We start from the raw sequence: 21,700 nt of genomic DNA, 5'->3' as shown, positions 1-21,700 counted from the left end.
AAAGTTCCCAAGCTAGTATCATTCCTTGAAAAAGCTTGGCACACAGACAAATCAGTCATCAACAGGTACATAGAGATAAATAACAGTTGCACACCATTCAAACACAATAATAAAAAAGCTACAAAGTAAACAGAAAGACTAGAACATCTCCTTACCAGCCAATCAATATCCAGATAAATTGAGATTAACACTAGGATTAAAACCAACCAACCAACCAACCAATCAACCAACCAACAAACAAACAAGCAAGTAAGCAAACAAACAAACAATAAATAGCCTAATCAAGGAATTACCAGGAGAAAACATCCTCAATCCACATTGACAGCAAGCCACTTTATATTAATACTGTATACTCTCTTCTACCACTGAACATGTTACCTAATTGGTTAAGGAAATGTCTGCAGTCAAAAGCCAAGCTCAGAGGGCATCAAGGACTCCACTTAAAAAAGTTTTTGGTACTCCTAAATGGGTAGTTGATTTTTATTTCCAATTAAAAGTTGTATTAAAATAGACAATCTGGATAACCTGCATGTAATTTGGAAGAGGTTAAAATAGCCTATTTTAATTAAGGATGTAGGAGCCCAATGGCTCACATGGTTAGGACACTCACTTGACAAGTAAAGGACAAGCAAGTTCACATTCAAGACCCGAGTGCTGCCATGGAGCAGGGTGAGCTTCTGTCCTTTGCTCAAATTCCTGCCATGGACATGAAAGGAGCCACCAACTAGATGTCCCTTGACAACGGTGATGTCACCAGCTAAATCTTTCAACCTGAAAGCATCTCAGTGCCTCTGACATGAGTTCAGTGTGATTAAAGGATTAGAGTCTTAAATAATGTTAAATTAGGATTGGATGACTTTAGGACAAGGGTTATCTATAACTGTCTGTCTATCATCAACAAACATGCTTAATATTCCTTCCTCCTATTTTCCACAAATATGTGTGTTTAGAAGTGAGAACTACAACTTTTACTTTGAATAATCAGTGCGACCAGACAGTTTAGAACAACAAATTTATACAGTCTACAATCTGTCTACAACAATCTCATGACTCTAACATGTAGGGTTAATTTCTGAGTTTCTTTCTTCTTCCCCATTACTCTCTTTTCTGTAACAACTTGCCTGATGGAAAGATTTTGGGAAACTTTGAAACTTGCCCACTTCTTTGATTCATCCATCACAAACACTGAGCAATCCTATAACAAGTTTGAGGAATATAAGGTTTACCATATTTTGAAACACCCAACAGTTCTCTTAGAAGGTTATTTTTTTTGTTTCAAGTTTTTTATTTTATTTTACATATACATATCAATGCGTGAACAGTGTGGCACCTGGGTGTCATACATTTTAATACAAATTAAACTAGTAATATTAATCATAATTGTTACATTCAATCAGCTTATATATTTTGAATAATAATACACATTTATATTAAGTTATAATCTTTCATTATTAAATTATTCCATGTTTCAATATATTGTTCTAATGCCACTCACCATATTATTTAAACATACATAATAATACCACCATTCAATTTCTAAACTTCCTTCTTGTTATTGCTTTTATTTTATTATGTAAAAATGTGTATACTAATATTTCCCCTTTCTCTTATTTCTGTCTCTATTCTGACTTTTGATCATGTCACCTTTTTATTAAAAGATGTTTTCTTTCTATCCAACATCTCTTGCCCACTTTGGTGTTTTAAATACTATTAATTTTTAGCTTACCTCCCATATTTCACTCTTTGCATATATTTGTATTAAGATACAAATATTCATTATTTCATTATTTAATGTTTCAATACATAATTCTAATACCAATCACAATATTATTTAAACATACAAGATTATTCTAATCATATTCTTTACAATCATCAAATCTATATAATTCTAATAATAATACACATGTTTCTATTAAGGTATGTTCTTTCATTATTTAATTGCTCAATGTTTCTATATATTATTCCAATGCCAATCACAATGTTATTTAAATGTACTTAATAATACCATCATTCAATCTCTAGTTTTCCCATTTTATTATTGCTTTTATTTCATTATATAAAGGTATGTATGTATATACAAATGTTTCCCCATTCTCTTATTTCTACCTAACCTATAACCATGCTACCATTCTAAAAAAGAAGGGAAAGAAAGAGAGAGAGGGGAAAAAACCAAATCAAAACAACAACAAAAAATCATTTTCTTTCTATCCATCATCTCTTGCCCGCTTCAGTACTTTGATTTCTATTCTTTTTTTGACTTGCCTCCCATATACCTCTCTTGGATCTTTATCTCTGTCTGCATCTACATCTTGGCTATTCAATCTAGCTGTTTCTCCCATCTCTACCCCCTTCCACTGCCTAGCTTTCAAAATATCTATCCAGACCCCTATCTCCCTTTCAAAAGTTTCTTCCTGTATCTCCAATTCTCTTTTTAACTCTCTTAAAATATTTTCCCACTGGTTTAATTCATCAACCATTGTTATTTTTATTATTATATATCTTTTCCTCCATTCCTTCTGTTGGCTCCTCACTTTTCTGAGTGTCTTGATCTTTACTCATTATCCCTCATATAGTATTTTCCATATTTTCCATAATCTCCTTAAATCCTTTCTCCATAATGTCCTTTGTGCTTTGGAAAATCAACACCATCTCCTTCAAAGTTCCACTCATTTCTTCCTTATGGAGCATCTTATTTTGTTTTAAGAAACCCCACTTTTCTCCAGTAGTCCAAGAACCATTTATTCAGACCTAAAGTTGCCCTTCAGGAAGTACACTGCTCACAGTTCTTTGTATCTCATAGATAATCAATCAGTTCCATTTAAATAGTCCCAGGAGTTATCCAAAGCCTCTTTACATCCTCTTTAGAGGTTCAATCTTCTAGCATAACATTCAGGGGTTGTTTTAATTGAATAGCTTCCTTGTTCTCATATTTAAGTCTCCAGTAGTCACAGGGTAGTTAGATATTACCCAGTAAATATTTTCATAGTCCTTCATATAAGTATTCCCATACTTGTATATTTTCCTTCCATCAGCAGGTGGCACTCTCAACTTAAATTTTGGTATTTCCACTAGTCAGTCTAATTTTAATTGTTTTAATCATAGTTTTAATTGTAATTCAATTATGAATAAGGATAAGTTTTTAAAGTAAATAATTCCAGAATTTTAAGATGCCTTCCTGTTACCATGTCTTCCCAGTTTAAGAGTCCAATTTTCTGCATTTTTAGAAATTTATTGTTTTTCTCTCTTTAAGTCTTTTCCTTCTGGTCTGGTATTTTTCTCAGAATGCTTAATCACTGCTTTAACAGGTTATTCTGAGCAAATAGTTCTAAATTGCTCCTTGGGGTTAGGTTTTTCCTCTCCCCCAGTTCCAGCCACTGTTCACCTACTTCGCTCCAGCACCAGTCTTAGTTGTTCCTCAGTTGTCCCAGCTTTGTGGCAGCCATCTTTCGGCTGCCTCTTCTCACTGTGGCTGAGAGGGAAAGAGAACCCCAGGTCAGATAAGACAGTTGCAACTCTCTGAAACTTCACAGCACATTCCTCTTTGCTTCACCACCCCTACAGGAATGCTTTGGCTCCTTTTGGAGCCCACCAACAGGGAGAACTCAGCACGGGAGCACGGAGACCCACTCGTCATGTCTGATCTTACCACAATGTCAACCAGAAGCGACTCTTAGTAGGTTGTTGAATGTGGGCCATCATGCTAAGCCATTATTTCTTTAAGTATGTCATGTCACCTGAAAAGAGTAATGATCCAGCTTTTAATGTCATTCTGATTGGTCTTAAATGTAACTACGATTGTTTTGTATTCCACAAGCATTTCCTTTTCCAACGGCTTGTTGAGCACAATCTACATGTTGATACTCTATAAATTTTCAGTGTATATCTACAAAATAATTATTACTTTGTGGTCTTATATTTCTTTTCTCCAACCTGGTGCCTTCCCTGAATTCTTTGTCAAACTAACCAAGACTTTTGGAGAGCCCGATTTGGGACTCTCAGTTAGCTATATAAGCAGCCCAAGTGTACATACTATCAAGGAGCATTTTAGGAACATTCACTCTTATACTCCCAGGTCAACAATTCATACTTTTACATTCCCAATTTAAATTCCTAAGGCAATATCCCAACAAAAACATTCTAAAACAGTTAAGTCACTTCTAACTAAAAATATGATGAAACATTGAAACAACAGTGGCAGTCTAAATAATAAAGTTCCAGAGAAAATAACAAGGTAGCATTTAGCTTTTGCAAGAATTCTCCCGAGGCCAAACTAAACTATTATGATTAGGAAAGAAGAGAAAAACTTGGCCTGCATCTCAAATTTAATATAGGGATCAGGCAGGCTTTTGACAAGAAAGTGTTCCACAGAATATATAAACCTGCTGAGTACTGAACTCTAAATTATCTAATAAGGTCAGGATGCTAGAGATAAAGAAACATGGCATCACTTCTGATAAGGTCCTGAGCAAGCTAAAAATTCCTCTTAGGTATATACCAGTGGTGGAATTAATTTTTTTTACTACCAGTTCTGTGGACATAGCTTGGTGGGCATGGTGTGGCTTGGTGGGCGTGGCTTGGTGGGCATGGCAGGGGAAGGATACTGCAAAATCTCCATTCCCACCCCACTCCAGAGGAAGGATACTGCAAAATCCCCATTCCCTCCCCACTCCTGGAGGAAGGATATTGCAAAATCTCCATTCCCATCCACTCCAGCCAGAGATGGTATTTGCTGGTTCTCCAAACTGCTCAAAATTTCTGCTACTGGTTCTTCAGAACCTGCTGAATAGCACCCCGGTATATACACTTGTTTGTTAGCAGTAAAAGGAAATTAGGCTGCCAAAGAACCATTAAAGTGGACACTAGCCAGAACATAGAACAACTCAAAGAAGCAATACAAGATCAGAAGACATTGAGAGACCTGGCCCATAGAATCGTAAGAGTATGACATGTATAAATGAACACCATCATCACCATCACCACCGTCCATTTATTTAAATCAGGAGTTTCCAACTTTGGCAGCTTTAAGACTTGTGGACTTGAGCTCTCAGAATTCCTCAGCTAGTATGGATTGGATACCCCTGGTTTAAATAAATAAGCTAACATCTATCACAATCCTATGAAGAATGGCATAGAGCAGTAGTCCTTCAGGCTGATCTAATTTATGTCTATTTTGTGTTCCAGGACTAAATCTTGCAGAGCTTGGAAAAATCTAAAGTCTGTTCCAAGGTTAACTGACAACGTGCAGTTTCTCTTGAGCCATGGTGATGCAGTGATTAGAACGCAGTATTGCAGACTAACTCTGCATTCCACCACCAGGAGTTCAATCCTGAGGGGCTCAAAGTTGACTGAGCTTTCCATCCTTCCGAGGTCTCTAAAATGAGGTCCCAGATTGTTAGGGGGAATATGTTGACTCTATAAACTGCTTAGAGATGCTGTAAAGAAGTGTGAAGCAGTATATAAGTCTAACTGCTATTGCTATTTTTCAAAAATCATAGGCTGATATGTCCAAATTGAACCAGTGCCTGGTTTAATAAGCAATACCCTTTGACTGATCATGCAAGTTCTTTGTCAATTGATCAATAGATAATTGATTACATTTGCATGAAACCAATACAGTTTGATATTTTGTGACATTTCTTCCTTATTAAAAATGGAAGCATGCACTTTATAGCAAGCCTCTTCTTGGGAAAAGCAATACACTCTTGGCTGAGAGAATGGGGATGTCTCTTTTGAAAACGAGACCTCTTTCCACAGACAGTTCTTTGCAGATTGCATTTTATTGTTCAAAAATCAGATTTAGAGGGGCAGCTTTATATGCAGTCCCATTTTTCATAAGCCATTCATCTAATTCAGGGATCAGTATGCCTTTCAGGTACTGGATACTCTTGCTGCTTTATACAATGTTGCCAGGCAACCTCAACAAAATCTCATGTGATCTCATGTGAAAAGAGATTTTATGAGCTTCTTGCAAGGGTTTTCTTTTTCAAAATGGAGATCAGCTGGTGCTCGACGCATGTATAATGACTCTTCCTCAATCAGACTGATTAAATACTGAACATTCCTTTTTATCATTTATAGAAATAAGGAAAAGTAGTTCCCTGCTCTATTTGAACTGCTGCTGCAATAGCAAAAGCTTTTACCTTCCCTCCTCTCTCTTGGGATCCTATCCATCATCCTACTTTCTCTTCATGCACCTCTAAGTCACTTGCTAAATTGGACAATAAGAAAGGATGAGCGCCAAAGAATTGAGGCCTTTGAACTATGGTGCTGGAGAAGAATCCTGTGAGTCCCTTGGACTGCAAGGCAAACAAACAAGTCAGTCCTAGAGGAGAGCAACCCTGACTGCTCTTTAGAAGGCCAGAGATTTTGGCCACCTAATGAGAAGGAAGGACTCACTGGAGAAGAATCTGATGCTGGGAAAGATTGAGGGCAAAAGAAGAAGGGGACGACAGAGAATGAGGTGGCTGGATGGAGTCGCTGAAGTAGTTGGTGTGAGCTTAAATGGACTCCAGAGGATAGTAGAGGAAAGGAAGGCCTGGAGGAACATTGTCCATAGGGTCACAATGAGTCAGACAAGACTTCACAACTAGCAACAATAACAAAATCACTTGCTAAGATAAGACACCTCATCAGCAATCAACACTCAAATTAGCAGAGATTAACACCAACTTTAAGAGTAGACCAACAAACAAGCTGTAAACAGCAACCCAATCAAGGAAGTAACAACTCAAACCAACCAACAGTGAACAACAGCCTAAACAAGGGACTGATTAGAACACCTAGAACCACCAACACTGACAGTGCAAGCCATTAGAACAGGAGTCTCCAACAGTGGTGAAATCTAAAATTTGTTACTACTGGTTCTGTGGGCGTGGCTTGGTGGGGGGGAGGTAATGTGACTGGGTGGGCATGACCAATTTTTTTTTTACTTTTAAAACCATTTTTTACATGTAAAAACATGTTAAAAAATGCTTTCAAAAGGCTCTGACGATCCCAGCTGAGTTGCCTGATCATCAGAGGGTTTTTAACAAACCCTCTGCCAATCAGGCAACTCAGCTGGGATTGTCAGAGCTTGGATCGTCAGAGCCATTTCTTTTAAACGTCTCTGACGATCCCAGCTGAGTTGCCTGATCGGCAGGCAACTCAGCTGGGATCGTCAGAGCTTGGCTGGTCAGAGCTTGGCTGGTCAGAGGCATTTAAAAGAAAAAAAGCCTCTGATGATTGCCTGGCTCAGCTGGGCATGGGGGGGCAGGGGCAGAGATTTTTGCTACCGGTTCTCTGAACTGCTCGCCGCCATCGCTACCTACTTGCCCGAGCTGGTCCGAACCAGGAGCATTTCACCCCTGGTCTCCAAGCTGGGCAACTTTAAGACTTGTGGACTTCAATTCCCAGAATTCCTCAGCCAGCAAAATTCTGGGAGTTGAAGTCCACAAGAGACCCCTGCACTAGAATATATCAGAGAACAAACCCCTCTCCCCTCTACACTAATGATGTTACCAAGACAGGTAGTGAAACATCTGCAAGAAAACAACTAAGCTCAAAGACTGCCAAGGAACCCACAGTTCAACCCTGAACTACAAATATTCCCTTCCGTTGGTATCACCTGCTCTCACTCTGATGGGGTGCCTTTGCTAAGAATTGCAATATATGATTCATGAGAAAGATATTCTTTCCTTGGACATCTCACCTCTCCCTCCTTAAGAAGCTTCATTTGAGAGGGAAAGGAAATAGAGAAGTGAAACATTAATATCTCTCAATTACTTCTCCCAACACCGGGCAACCGGTTCTGTGATTAATTCACTTGCAACTGTTTATGGAACACAACAGATTGTAATACAAAAACCTCTGTCTCAGATTGCGCTTGAAAGAGCCCTAATCCCCTTTTCTAATTCAATTACTTTGTAGCACTTGAGTCGAATGGGTGTTCCGGCTCTAGACCGAGCAGTGAAAATACCTGTGCCGGGAGCAAGATGTTCATGAAATTCTATTTCTATATCATGTTTGCACGAACATTCCTGTGCCAGGCCCATTAAATTGCCTCACTCCATCAAATTACCTGCTAATCAGAAACACTTCATGCTACAATAAGCCAGCAGAACAGAGCTGATGTTAATGGAGTCTTTTTGAGCAATGCAAACATGATTCAAAAAGGGTGGGGGGAGGGACGAAAGGGGTGGAATGAGAAGCCAACCAGATGCAGCTCCTCTTTATTGGGAGGTAGGGATTTCCTCCAGAACAACACTGAAGGTTTTCATAAAAATGCTTACCTTTTCCCACAGCTTGTTAGTTCATCAGGATGAAAAAACGAGTGTTCAGGCTTTTTTTTTCAGTTCTTGAACTTAAATCAAAAACAGGTGTTTTTTTAAATGTGGTTGAATAAAATGGTTATCTCATTACAGGTAATACTCGAATTATAACAGCTTGTTTGATAACCATTCGAAGTTACAACACTGAAAGAAGTGTCTTATGACTGTTTTTCACACTTACAACCATTGTACATCTTCATATGTCAAGCCTGAATTTGATTGGGGTGTGGAGTTGTTTGTTTCCTTGGACATCCTAGTGCCATGATAGTGAACCTATGGCACGGGTGCCACAGGTGGCACATGGAGCCATATCGGTGGGCATGCAAGTGTTGCCCTAGCTCAGCTCCAGCTGATTTTCAGGCCTTCCGGCCCCGCCAGAAGTCAGGAAATGGGCCATTTCCGGTCTCCGGAGGGCCTCCGGGGGTGGGGGTGGGGAAGGCCATATTCGCCCTCCCCAGGCTCCAAGAAAGCCTCTAGAGCCTGGGAAGGGCAAAAAATGAGCCTACCGGGCCCACCGTAACATCACATGCCAAAAGCAGGGGGAGTGCAGGGGGGAGGTTGCATGTGTATGCGCAGGGTGCATTGAATTATGGATGTGGGTACATGCGCCCATAACCCCCCCCACATTTCCCCCTCTTTTGGCACGCGAAAAGGTTATCCATCACTGTCCTAGTGAAAATTCAGTTCAATTTACGGTGGATGCATTACTTGGAACCTGACAATAGTCACATGATTAAAATTCAGATGCTTGGCAACTAACTCATATTTATGATGATTGAAGTATCCCGGGGTCATGTGATCACCTTTTTCTACCTTCTGACAAACGTATGAAGAAGCCAGATTCACTTAACAACCATGTTACTAAGTTAACAACTGCAGTGATTTCATTTAAAACTATGGCAAAAAAGGTTGTGAAATGGGGTAAAATTCACTTAACAACTATCTGTTTCAACTTCTAACCTCAAAACGACACTATAGGGCACTGCACATCAGAACAACTAGACACAAGGACAGTTTTTTCCCCCATGCCATCATTCTGCTAAACAACTAATTCCCACAAGATTATCTAACTATCTAGAAAGGCAGTATTACCATCATTATTCTTATCTTCCCTATTCCCTATCTCTTTATCTTCTTATGACTATAACTTTGTTGCTCGTATCTTACAATTTATATTGTTTACTTAGTATCTTAGTATGATTTCTGTTGATTACTTATTTAGCATCCAGGACTATTTATTTATCTTATTTTATTTTTATTTTTATTATTTTTATTATTATTTTATTTTATTTTATTTTATTTTATTTTATTTTATTTTATTTTATTTTATTTTATTTTATTTTATTTTATTTCTATACCGCCCTACTCCCAAAGGACTCAGGGCGGTACACAGCCAAATAATAAAATACATACATACAAAATTTAAAAGGTAGAATTAAAATCAAATAGTTTTGGCCCAGACAAATTAAAACCCCAATCAATTTAAAACCAATTTTAAAATTTGAATATATAAAATACTAAAAGATATTAAAAATTAAAAATCTTTTATAAAAGAGGGAGAAAATTAGGCCAGGCCCGCCTGGTGAAATAATAAGGTCTTTAGAGCACGGCAGAAGATGCACAGATCCGGGATCCTCTGTATCTCCGGGGGGAGCTCGTTCCAGATAGTAGGTGCCCCCACAGAGAAGGCTCTCCCCCTGGGGGCCACCAGTCGGCATTGTTTGACCGATGGCACCCGGAGGAGCCCCTCTCTATGGGAGCGTACCAGCCGGTGGGAGGCTATTGGTGGTAGTAGGCGGTCCCGCAAGTACCCAGGTCCTGAGCCATGGAGTGCTTTAAAGGTGGTAACCAAAACCTTGAAGCGCACCCGGAAGACCACCGGGAGCCAGTGCAGCTCGCGCAAGAGGGGTGTTACATGGGAATGCCATGTCGCTCCCATTACCACCCGCACGGCCGCACTCTGCACCAGTTGGAGCCTCCTGGTGCTCCTCAAGGGGAGCCCCATGTAGAGAGCATTACAATAGTCCAGGCAGGAGGTGACGAGGGCATGAGTGACTGTGCGTAAGGAGTCCCGATCCAGAAAGGGACACAATTGGCGGATCAGGTGAACCTGATGAAAAATCCTCCCGGTCACGGCCGTCAAGTGCTCTTCTAAAGACAGCCGTGAATCCAGGAAGACGCCCAAGTTGTGTGCCCTTTCTGTGGGGGCCAATGATTCACCCCCAATAGTCAGTGATGGCACCAACTGACTATATCGGGACGTCGGAAACCACAGCCACTTGGTCTTGGATGGGTTGAGCCTGAGCCTATTCCTACCATCCAGATCCGCACAGCCTCCAGGCACCGGGAAATCACTTCAAGGGCATTGTTGGGTGGTCTGGGGTGGAGATGTACAGCTTGGTGTCGTCAGAGTACTGGTGGTACTTCACCCCGAAACCACGGATGATCTCGCCCAGCGGCTTCACATAAATGTTGAACAGGAGGGGCGAGAGGACTGACCCTTGCAGAACCCCGCATATAAGGGGCCTCAGGGTTGACCTCTGCCCCCCTGTCAACAAAGACTGTGACCGGTCAGAGAGAAAGGAGGAGAACCACTGCAACACAGTGCCTCCCACCCCTAACTCTTCCAACCGGTGCAGCATGATACCATGGTCGATGGTATCAAAAGCCGCTGATAATAAGTCTCACTATCACCCCCATCCTCATCCCTTAACAAGTCTTATCTCCCTTGTTCACTTCAGTGCCTGCCTTACTGTCTTCCTCTTCCATAGCTGTATATTAAAGCAACCAGATGTAAAAATCTATTAAGTCTGGTCATCCTCTACTCATGTCATCAGTGTTGTTTCTATGTGTTTATGGGATTAGTATCACCTTTGTCTCTTGCCCTGTCCTCATTCTTCAACTACTGTAGACAGGAACTGATTACCTAAGCTAATGGACATTGTTGTTTCCCAGGGTATAAAATTATACATTGTTTAAATATTTTACAGTGGATATAAAGATATTCAAGGACTGATAACAACTTTCAATAGCCAGATATGGAATTGTAAAGTGAGGTAGGTATCATGTAAGCATAGCTCATTACAAGGATCTAAAGTAAAGATGACTTGAAGACATCTAACAAAGAGGATCCCTTTTGGGTAACGGGTTCACCAGCTGTGCTTCCCATTAACAAGTTTTTTTTTTGTTTTTTTTTTAAAAAAAAGGCCAAAAAGAATCTCATGTCCTCTAACCTAAGACCATTAGATAAGGAGAAGAAAGCATACTCAGTTCCTTTAATCTTTCTCATTGTCCTTCGTTGAAACTTTTCTGATGTATCTTAAAATGGAAAATAGGAAATATTACAGAGTACATGAAACAGAGATGAATGCAAAACAGAATGGAGCTATTCCTTCTCAGCACATCATGAAAAGGTTAGCTTTGGAAACTTCCAAAAAGCATTTTGGGAAATGAATTACATCAGCGGTGGGTTTCCAATATTCTTACTACTGGTTCGCCCCATGTGCACATCCGTGGTGGGTTTCAAATTTTTTTACTACCGGTTCTGTGGGCATGGCTTGGTAGGCGTGGCATGGCTTGGTGGGTGTGGCAGGGGAAGGATACTGCAAAATCTCCATTTCCTCCTGACCAGCTGGGACTTGGAAAGCAGAGAATAGATGGGGGCGGGGCCAGTCAGAATTTTTATTACCGGTTCTCCTAACTACTCAAAATTTCCGCTACTGGTTCTCCAGAACTGGTCAGAACCTGCTGAAACCCACCTCTGGTGCATGTGCTCGCTTTGCACATGTACACCTTCCATGCATGCACCCAGCCTTCCGTGCATGCGCTTTGCTCATGCATGCACCTTCTGCACATGTGCACGGCCTGGAAAATATAGCTAAATAGGATGGCATTACATCCAGGCAGGTGAGTGGGCCCACCTGCAGTCACCGCTACTGGTTCACCTAAACCGGTACAAACCGGCTGAATACCACCTCTGAATTACATGTTGTGTTGACTCCCCTAGATGCTTCCCCAGATACCTCTCTAGATGTCAACTTGGAGGAGGATGAACCAGTTTCAGGCACATCAGGAGGGGATTTGGTCAGTGGCTCCAAACAGCCATCTGAAAGGGAGTTGCTGAAGCACAACTGCAGCAGGACAGCCCTGAGTCATCAGGTGGGGAAAGCATGCAGCTGCAGCTACTCAGTGATGAGGAAGAGGAACTGCCTTCTGCACTGATCCAAGAACTTGTAGGGCAGAGAAAAGGTGGGAACAGAGAAGGTCGGCCAGATTACTCGTGGGGAGAAAGCCTTACCCTTCTTGATGGGCTGCACCAGAAGCTGGCTATTTAGCACAGCAGATAGACAGAGGTAATGCTGGGAATAACATGTTTGTTTCCTACCTATGTGTTTTCTAGTCATTGTGATTCTTGCCTTGCTTTGGAATGACCCCGTGCCTTGACTTGGATTATGCCTTGTGAACTTGGGTCTTTTCTTGCCTTGTGAACCCTCTTGTATTGTGGATTTTATTTTGCCTGGTAGTTTTATTTTGATTGGAAAGCTTTCAAGTGCCTTGTGGACTCGTTGGCCATTTCTCTATGGACTAGCATTGGTCTACTTGTGGCTGGATTTAATTGGGACAGTTCTGGGGTTTTGGTGAAGGGAGTTGCTGGGGATTATTAATAAGCCCACTAAACCATAGTTATGTGTCTGGTTGAGTGGGACAACACACATATGTGCTACAGGCCACATGTTGCCATTCCTGAGCAAGAGTCAGACATTGTAATGGTATCTGGAAATGACCTTGGGTGACAAGAGGGAGAGTGGCAGACTGGACAACCAGCCTACAGAAGGATCGGAAGCAGGAAACATTTTAGAAGGGACCTCTTGTCTTCCAAGATTCTGTTAATGTAGCCTTACAATAAAGATATAGGTAGCATTCCAAGTTGTGCTCCTTGTCTAGACTACCTTGCAGGGCTAACACTTATAGTGAAGATCTATTTTTCATGACTATATGTAATATATTTGCAAGTAGGAAGTGGGTGTGATGCTATTAGCTTTGGTGTGTAAACTGAGCAGGACAATGCAAACACTGAATGGAAACAGCTCAAGGAACTACACTGAAGTATTATTTCATAAGATGTAGGTTGTGGTATGCAGATTCTCCATAATATGAAAATAGAGAAGGATGAGGTGGAAAAAAAGCTATGAGCTCGGTGTAAATCGGCTAAACTCTAACTAAACAATTGCTTTGCTTTTGAAAAGTCAATCCAATTCAATTTGGCAATTATAATTGGTTCAGAAAAACTAATCCTATTCAATTCTGGCATCCTAATCAAATTGGGCCGATTCAGATTTCCAAATCAATTCAGGAAACATTGTTTCTGCATGAGCAGAAGTGCTCAAATCGATTTTGAGGCATCCAGTTCAATTCAGTGATTCAAAGTGGCTTCCCCATTCAATCTGAAAGGTCAATTAAATTGCGAGATTTGACTAAATTGCTTTTCAAAGCAAAGATCCCAAGCAAATACTGTAGTCACACACTTCTAAACACTACTCAAGCATCTCTTGGGATGGGTGTAGACAAAGACATATTGTGCTGAGCACACAACAAGGACCTGCCATGGACCCCTAATTCACCCAAGGGGATGACCATAGCAACCTGTTATGTTCTCCTAATCTAAACTCTGAAAAAGTGGTCCTCTCATTTTTCAAGCAAAATACACTCAAAGAATATTTTTTCCATAGCTTCTACAATTTCAAACCCCAGAAACTAAAGCTTTAAAATGGCCAAGTTCTCTTTAAGCCCAGAATCTGTGTCAATTAAAATACAGAAAGAGAACATCTGGGCCAGAAGCCAGTTTTTTCCCCCCTTGCAGTTGGCTTTTCATGTTTTCCAGAAAGCTTTCTTTAATACCAGGCTGAAAAATTCAAAATCTTTTTCCTTCCCATGCACAGATGTGATAAAAGGGAAGTTGCTTTTAGAAATGGATTCAAATGAAAAGGCATGCCTACCCTTAGGAGTGTTTGAGTGTTCCTAATGTGTTAATATCTTGCATAAGGAAAGAAGAGAGATTCTGGAGGAAGATAGTTGACAGAGAGGAGTTAGCTAATTGGCTACTAGAGATAGTTGATAAAGGGAAGTTATAAGCATAAATTACCTCGGGGTTAGGGGAAATTTTCAGTTTCCTGTGAAAGAAAGAAGAGCTGGAATAGTTTAGAACATGGGTACTATTTAGGAGATGATATTAATTTATGCTTTTGTTGAAGTATGTATGGTTGTTTTCTTTTTATATTTGTTTTATTTGTTCTGACATTGGAATTCACTTTGCTGCATGTTGGAACAGTCTACCTCATCAACTGTAAGATATCTGGACTTCAAGCCCCAGAATTCCCCAGCCACCATGGAAGGCTGGGAGTTGAAGTCCACACATGTTGAAGATATTGAGGTTAAGAAACATTGGTCTACCCATTGCGGAGGAGTGACTTGAAAGTTACACTCCAGTTCAGTTCTAGCCACAAGATTGCCCAAATGGGGTCAAAAATAGCAGAATGGTGGGTGCAGGGTTAAGAATGAAACCTTGCCTCTTTTTATGTGTAATACCACTTCATCCTGGAAAATGTCTTTCTACATGGTTGATTATAATCAATGCCAACTTGATAGTATGTAATCAATCAAACAACATCATGGCATGTACTAAAGGATCAGGGCTTTGACTCTGATGCCAGATCTGCCACGTTTCAGATTTTGATTTCTCCCTCCCTGAATGATGCCAAACTAAGATGCTAAATCACAATGAGAGATTTAGTGGTATATAAACTGTCTCCTCAAATGCAAATAGGTGTTGTGACCCAGGCCCAAGTAAGTAGTATTTGATACAAATAGTTCCAAAACAAACAGACTTTATTAGAACAGCTGAGAATTAACTCATTCTCAGCGTAGTCCAAACTAAATCAAAACAAATTCTTCATAACACAAATTCTTCAGTCTAATTACCAATCTTGGTATAATTAGGCAAACTGCCAAAGGCTTCTCTTGGCAAAAGTTCAGAAGCAGAAGATGCCACCAAGAGATAAGTGCAGTAAGACAAGAACAAGTCTATCAACGTTGTTTCCCGACAAAGTGCCCAAGAGCCGTTTCTGGTCTTTTAAGCCTTACGGGAGGAGCCAATCATGTCTTGGCCCTACTCCTGAGTTGTCCTCTTTGCTTTAGCTGCTCTTGCCTTCTGGCAGCTCTTCTCATATGTGCACTAGGAACAGGCTCCTCCTGTTCCTCTTCCTCTATACTGTCAGCCTCTGGAGGCTCCGGAGTCCGCACATCACTCCCTGATGGCTCTGGCCCCATCTCTGCCTCCGATGCAGAGCCCTCATCCGGGCCTTCCCCCAGCCTCCAGGACTTGCCCATGTTCTTCCTCAGCCTCATCACTGTTCAACTCCATTGCCAGCTCTGCAGGCTGCTGGTGGACCACAACAATAGGGTAGACTCATATGCAGTATCTTTGCTTTGTTTAAATTTAGACTTTCCAATATGAAGCACCGTATTTTTCAGAGTATAAAATGCATCTTAGTTTTTGGGGAGGAAAATAAGAAAAAAGCTGATTGGCAGGTGGATCGGCCTCCCAAAATACCTGCAATCAGCTGTTCCCAGAGGTGAATTTTAGCAACAGGTTCCTTGGTTGTGAGCTCTGTGCCTTTTTTTGCTTTTTTTTTCTGCCTCTGAAAGCCTCCGAAACAGAGCTTCAGAAAAAAAGCCTCTGAAACTCTGTATGAGGGCTTCTTTTCTGAAGCTTCATTTCTGATGCTTTTTTCAGCCTCTGAAACCTCCGTTTGAGAAGCTGGGTGGGGCTATATTCAGAGTATAAGACGGACCCAAATTTCTACCCTCTTTTTGGGGGAAAAAGGTGCATCCTATACTCCGAAAAATACGGTATTTATTTTTTGCTTTCATGTTGTAGGAAGAAATATTCAGATCCAGTTCCAAGCTGGAAGAAAGGCACTGGAAACAAAATGGAGGCTGGAGGCTGATTGGAAAGAGGGTCCATTTATTGATGAACAGAAGTACGTGTTTGTGGTTCTGGTGCAGCTGATCATGTGGAGTTGAGAGTGAGGGGTTTTTATACCTTCTCTGTCTTTGCACTTGAACTTCCTGTTCCTGTGCAAGAACATGTATTCTATTGGCTGTTGTCAGACTCCTATGGTGCCATGTACAAATCCTCGGAGTTTGTCTGAGCTAAGCTTGGTTGAAGTTTGGCTGATGCAATGAAGGGGCTTGTTGGGCCATTCCTATTGTGGCTGAGGGCTAGCCCTACCTTTGTTCAGACCTTGCTGCAGGGAGTAATGGATTACCCAATCTGCATTTCTAAAAGCTAGCCTCAGTTTAGTATCTGCTTGGGGGCAAGGAGCTGGGGCTCTGGTTTCTGTCTCCCTTAAGATTTTTCCTTCTCTTTTAGGGGAAATATTTTATCCTGCCTTTTTTTATATATATTTCTCAAACGAAGTACTTACAATAACTTTTAGTTTGCAAATTGAAAGCTGCCACAGTTTGGCTAGATTCCTCAAGCATGTTTAACCTGTATTCTGATGTAATCCATTTACTGAGTTCTCTGAAAACATTGCACCAAGAAACTAAGCCAATCATCTGGGTTTTTACAATATGTTATAACTTAACATTACATATAATATTTAGAGATCCCCTTCACCAAGTTAACATTGAATGTAATATATCTTAGCATGTATTTATTCAGCCACTAGATATTTTTCTACCTGGTCAAGTATAATAAGATTATTGTACAAAGTCCCCCCTCCCTCTTGTTATATTTGCATATTCTGTTCGTTTCTTTCAAACAAGGATGGTCAGTTATATGCAGATAAGAACAAGATATGAAAAAGATGCTAAGTTACATGGTTTTTATTTGGAAAAGACTGAGTTGGACAGGATACTATTTTTTAAAATAGTTTTTTGCTGTATATTGAATTGGAGGAGGAACAAGTAAAAGAAACAATGATACCGTGGGGAAGAAATTTTGGATATTCAATTGATCTTGAAAAATGGCAACAATTATGGGAAAGGAACTATAAAATAACAATGTCCACTACATATAAGGAAAATCAATATAAAATGTTTTATAGATGGCATATGCCACCAGAGAAGTTAGCAAAGATGTTTAAAGATAAATCAGCCAACTATTGGAAATGCCATCAACTACCAGGATCCTATTATCATATGTGGTGGACATGCCCTGAAGCAAAAAAACTATTGGAATAAAATTAAAACTTGGTTAGAAGAAATGATACAGCTAGGTATTAAACTTAAACCAGAGTTGTTCCTATTGGGTATCCTGCCTGAAAAAATTAGTAAGGAAAATATCTATTTGATTATACATGTAATAACAGCTGCAAGAATTGTTTATGCTCAAAATTGGAAAGCAGAGAAAATACCTTTGGAAGAAGAAGTAATAAAAAAAATTAGATTGTGCAGAAATGAATAGATTAACTTCAACGATTAAAGATAGGGAAGAGTCAGAATATTTTAAAATATGGAATTATTTTTATTGTTGGCTGGAAAAAAGATTCAAATGATTTACTTCATAATTTTGTATAAAAACTTGATCATAAGAATATGGTTATAGGAATGAATTGTTATAGTGGTTTGGATGATGATCAAGATAGAAGAAACTTTTGGAAGAAGAAGAATAAAAAGAATTGAAGAAGATAACATTGAGATGTCACAGGGGAGGGATGACTAAATGTTTGTCTGTCTTAAAAAATTCAAAAAAAAAATCATCCAAACAACAACAACAACAAGGATGGTCAGTTAATGGGCCCTTATCTACATACATAACTTCATTCGATCTCCATTTTGTACTCTTAACATCCAAGATCATGTTGCTTAAATTTGGTAGAGGGGGACAAGGGAAGGTAAATGATGAAACATGCTGCAACATTATGATGTAGATAGGACAGATTAAGAAACAGACTCTATGCAAACCTCACTTATTTTTATTAGAACAGAGGTAACGGAGTCCTGCAAGTTTGAACGTGCTACTCTTCTTCCCTCTTTTATCTTTATGAAAATTGGGGTAGGGTGGGTTGCCTAAGATGTTTTTGCAATGACTTCTTGGCCTGGTTCAGTTTCATTTATGCGACTGTTGCTTTGGTAAATGATCTTTTGATCTTCTGTCCTTCAAGGCCATCTTCTTCATGCACTACTTGTGCCCTTTGCATACATGCATGCAACATCACAGTGCAGGTGAGAGAGTGTGGGACTTACATTGTGACACCACAATGCAACTTTTGTCATGTTGGTGTCATTGTGCTTCAGTACAGATGCCTGCAGTGGTGCATCTCAGTGCAAAAGTGTTTCTTGACTTTATTTAAATACTACTGGAGGATGTAGAGTAGTCTCTCACTCAGGAAACTAGCTTTTAGGACCCATAAAAATTGTCAAATACATTTAACTGTTGCCTTTTGTGAAACAGATGGATGATCTAAATTTGATAAATAAAATAAAATCTGAAATACCGGGAAACATGCTTTGGCACCTGATCTAGCTTGACTTCAACTTCTCCTTCTCAAAGTTCAGGACCAATGCCATAAAGCACAAGGGAAAATGAAGACACATTTAGCTCTACTCTTGCCAGTTCTTCCATCTCTCCACTGAGACTTGCATTTACAAGTAGCAGGATTTCATGCTTGCTAGTTCCATTTAAAACTCCTGGAAAAGCTGTAACAATCCCATCTCTTCCACTGGTCCAAGACCACAATGACAGATCTAATTTGGTTTGCTGTCAATGGAATAAATCTTGACACTCCATTGTAACAGGTGTTTCCTATTCACTACTCCCCACAAACAGTTCTAACAAGCTGTCTTGGAAAAGAAAAGATTAAAAAACGCCACAAAAGGAAAAAAAAAATACTTATTACTGAAGACTGAAGGAGCCTGTGTGGCTGGCATCTCCAAGGAGTTACAATTTAACTTGCCGAATTGTTGCCTCACTGTTTCATTATTATATGACAGCTTTGCTATGCCAACAATTCTAGAGCTACTTTAAGATTCAGATATTTCACTTTATTGCCATCTTTATTGAGTGTAATAAGGTAGGGCATTGGAAACTTAAAAACAGGATCTTGAAGGCATTCCACAATCCCTACCTTGCCCATTTCTTAATCTGGTTTAACTTGAAGCATTGACAGCAATCTTAAAAGCCTGCCCAACTTTCTCTGCCCCTTTTTATACCAAACTACATCAAGGAAGGGGTCATTCTGAGTTTCCTTCTCATGTTTCTCTTTTTCGGAACTGTGAAGTCTTGTCTACAAGTTCCCCCTTGATGGCTCACTTGTTTCTTCCCTATCTCCAAGATCACTTCTATTTATTTTTTTTTTAACAATATCTGATAGACATTAGGTCTACGTGAACTGGGGATGTTTTGTCTGGTTAGAAAAGTAACTTGATGGCTCTCAAATGGCATAAATAAATTTTATCTATGATTTTGCTGCTACCTAGCAGTCAACTAGATTGTTGCCCCCCAGATCTGATATCTCTAATGTGACAACTTGACACAACTGTCAAGCTCCTAATAGCAACTTGTGCTTAAGGAAACTAAATCCATACGCACTGAGCTGGGCACCACAATTTGTATATGTTACCGTATTTTCCGGCGTATAAGACGACTTTTTAACACATGAAAATCTTCTCAAAAGTCGGGGGTCGTCTTATACGCCGGGTGTCGTTCTCCTGTAACCAGGCAGACCAGCCTGAAAGGCTCTGACGAGCCTTAAATGGCTCTGGCGATCCAAGCTGAGTTCCCTGCAACTCAGCTGGGATCGCCAGAAACCACGTAAAAGGGAAAAAGTTTTCCCCCTCCAGCTTGCTTACCTCAGCTGCTAATCGCAACGCTTGCCTTGCTTTGCTTGCCTGAATCTATTCAGGCAAGCAAGCAACTCCCTGCCTGCAATCAAGCAAGGAGTTAGTTGTGACTTCAACTCCCAGAATTCCTCAGCCAGCAAAGCAAAGCTGGCTGAGGAATTCTGGGAGTTGAAGTCTACAAGTCTTAAAGTTGCCAAGGTTGGAGACCCCTGTTCTATTGGGTAAGTTTTTTTCCTCTTTGGGAGCTTTAAAAAAAATAGTCAATTGGGGGTTTTTTAGTTGTTCTTTTTTAGACCTAGCCATTTAGGAAGCCGTTTAGGAAGTTTTAAATTTAGCTTTCATATAAAAATAAAAATAAAATAAAATAAAATAATATTTGTGCAGCTTTCTGAGATTTAGTGTGTTTCTGTAGTGTTTCACTCCAACTACACAAACACACAAAATCTCACAAAGCTGTATGTGGAATTTCGTGTGTGTAAAGTGTGAAAGTTGGTTTTTTGGACTTTTTGTGGCTGTGTGAGGTTCCTGCTTGTTGCAGGGGCCATTTTGGGTCTAGCACAGCTGCTTTTACATTGTGGGTGAGCCAGTTGTGTTGTGTTGTGTGTGTTTAGAGTGTGAAAGTTTTTTTGGGGGGGCTTTTTGTGGCTGTGTGAGGTTCCTGCTTGTTACAGGGGCCATTTTGGGTCTAGCACAGCTGCTTTTACATTGTAGGTGAGCCAGTTGATGTTTTTTAATTTTTATTTGGTGTGCATTGGAAGAGGGGCAGTCTTATATGGCAAGTATAGCCCAAACCCTATATTTTAACAGGAAAAGTTGGGGGTCGTCTTATATGCCCAGTCGTCTTATACACCGGAAAATACGGTACTTAGAAGGCAATCTTCTTAGCTTTAGTATTATCGTCAGTCACATAGTTTTGGGACTTCAGAACATGTTGTCAATGGAAGTGAAATCCTAGCTTTATGCCCTCATTTGGTTATTTTACAAGCATATTTTATTCCATACTGGGTGAGAGATGCCCCACAAACATATACACATACTAATTTGCTTCTATGGGAAGTTTATTGTTTAAAAGATATACTTGGGGGCGGGGGAGGAAAAGTGAAGAAAAAACCCCTTCAGTCTTTAAACTAGAATGCAATAACTTATAAGTCTTAGCTCATGATAGTGCTTGATTAAACTAGGAATAGATGGTCTCACACTGGTAGTGTAGTGTTGGTCAGCTCCAGAGGTGGGTTTCAGCAGGTTCTGACCAGTTCTGGAGAACCGGTAGTGGAAATTTTGAGTAGTTTAGAAAACCATTAAATACCACATCTGACTGGCCCTGCCCCGATCTATTCTCTGCCTCCCGAGTCCCAGCTGATTGGGAGGAAACGGGGATTTTGCAGTAACCTTACCCTGGAGTGGGGTTGGAAGGGAGATTTTGCAGTATCCTTCCCCTGCCAACCCCACCAAACCACGCCCACCAAGCCATGCCACCCCCACCAAGACATGCCCACAGAACCGGTAGTAAAAAAATTTGAATCCCAGCTCATTTATAAAGGAGAAGA

This window comes from Pantherophis guttatus, chromosome 1, assembly GCF_059756535.1.
Source record: "Pantherophis guttatus breed Tessera chromosome 1, ASM5975653v1, whole genome shotgun sequence".
NCBI classification, from domain to species: domain Eukaryota; kingdom Metazoa; phylum Chordata; class Lepidosauria; order Squamata; family Colubridae; genus Pantherophis; species Pantherophis guttatus.
The sequence above is the reverse complement of the archived record's forward strand: the minus strand, read 5'-3'. Positions refer to the sequence as shown.